Source organism: Cynara cardunculus (assembly GCF_001531365.2).
Source record: "Cynara cardunculus var. scolymus isolate 2C chromosome LG 1, CcrdV1, whole genome shotgun sequence".
NCBI lineage: Eukaryota > Viridiplantae > Streptophyta > Magnoliopsida > Asterales > Asteraceae > Cynara > Cynara cardunculus.
The window spans coordinates 6525637-6527561 of record NC_037528.1 but is presented as its reverse complement, the minus strand read 5'-3'; positions in this window follow the sequence as shown (position 1 = coordinate 6527561).

Genomic DNA, 1925 nt, shown 5'->3' with positions numbered 1-1925 from the left:
TTACGCACAATCTACTTGTAATCTTGAGCTTTAAGTAATAAGCATTAATAAACAGTAGTTTACATATAAAAAGTAGTTTTTAAGAGTTTTTGTCAAATGTTTTATAATATAGTATAGATTATTTTTTTAAATTTAATTTAAGTTTAATAATGAAATAATTTATTTTTGGTTTAATAATATATCATTTTATAAAAATAATAATTAAGTATTTTGTTAGATATCAATGATTATCTTAATTATATTTTAGATTTTTTATATTTAAAATGAGATGTTTATCATGTATTTTATTGTGTTTATCTGCAGTTAGTTACACGAATTCAGTTATGAGATGAAATCGGATATGGATGAAATTATTTAGGGATGAACGGGTTTAAGAGTTTTAAGAGTTTAAGAGTTTTTAAGAGTTTTAGTCAAATGCATTATAATATAGTATAGATTATAGAATAAAATATGTGGAAAAATGAATTGGTTGTTCATTTTTATAGTGTTGTTTATTGTTTCTCTAAACTTTTTTATATACTGCTAAAATTTAAAATTGTATTGCTTAAAAAATATTGATATATTCTCCATCATTCATCTCCCCACCGACTCTTTTGATTATTCCATCTGCGTGTATTCTATTTTTTCTATTAGAAGGTAGTGTATTTATCGTTATTAACTAGGAAAACTCCTACCTTTCAAGAAAAAATTATCAACCATATGAGACGATACAACTTATATCTATATTTAAGATTTCGAAGCTACTAGTTTTTTCATACATTATTAATTTTTTATTACTTAATATTAAGGGTATGAATCAGAAGTGCTCTCTTATTTCTAAAACAACAATAAGATCTTAAACTATAACTAGTACGATTTTTTATTCCAAGATTGATGGTCCCTAAATAATTATTTCGATCATAAAAGATTAAAATGACGATGAAAACATTGACATGATGTGACATGAAAACCCAACTGATTTATATTGAGAAGTTCTTCGATTTTTTTTCCAAGATTCTCTTCTGATCTCATCTCTATTTTTAGAGAAAAGACCAAGGGAGAATCTTGAAAAAAAAATAACTGGAGAACAACAAAAAACAGATGAAAAAATATATCATAATGAATGTCAAATTAAGATAATAAAGTGATTGTTTTTTGTGTAATTTGTTTTGCCCAAATTTTTATTATATCTCATTGATTTTCGATTTAAAAAATGATATGTGACATTTTCATATTTTTATAACCACATTTTTAACCCTAACCCTATCTGTTTGATCATATTAATCTAACGGGTTGGATGGGTTATTCAGTTCTTTTATTTTTCAATATTCTCTTCTGATATCCTCTTATATTTAGAGAAAATTTGTGTTTTTTGTGGTTTTTTTGGTTCTTTTTTTAAGATTCTCAATTGGTCTTTTTCCTAAATATAAGAATGAAATCAGGAAAAAAAAACCTTGAAAAAAACCCCGAAGAACACATCCAAACCTTTAGATTGAATGATCCTAGTAATATGGTTAAAAAGATGGTTATAATCAATTTTTTTAAATAAATTATAAATATAAAATATGTGTAGGTGTGTATATTAATTATTAGAGTTGGGTTCCGCTGAGAAGAGAAGTTATTATGAGAAACATAAGATCTATTATCCACACTTGGATCAATCATAATTGAATGTCAATACTTATGAGGTGCACCAGATCAATTCTCTTGAATCTATTCTAAAGCACATTCATGGTTGACATGAGATAAAAGTAATCAATGGTTTATATCTCTTTTACGCTTCTTACTATAACATCACTTCTCACATGATTCATCGTCTGTATTGTTATATACTAGAAGAGTACTCGCGCAATGCAGCGAGATACATCTTGATTTTAATGTTCTATTTTATTATTTGTCTCTGTCGATATTATAATACAATTTTATGTGTTTTTAAGAAAGCAATA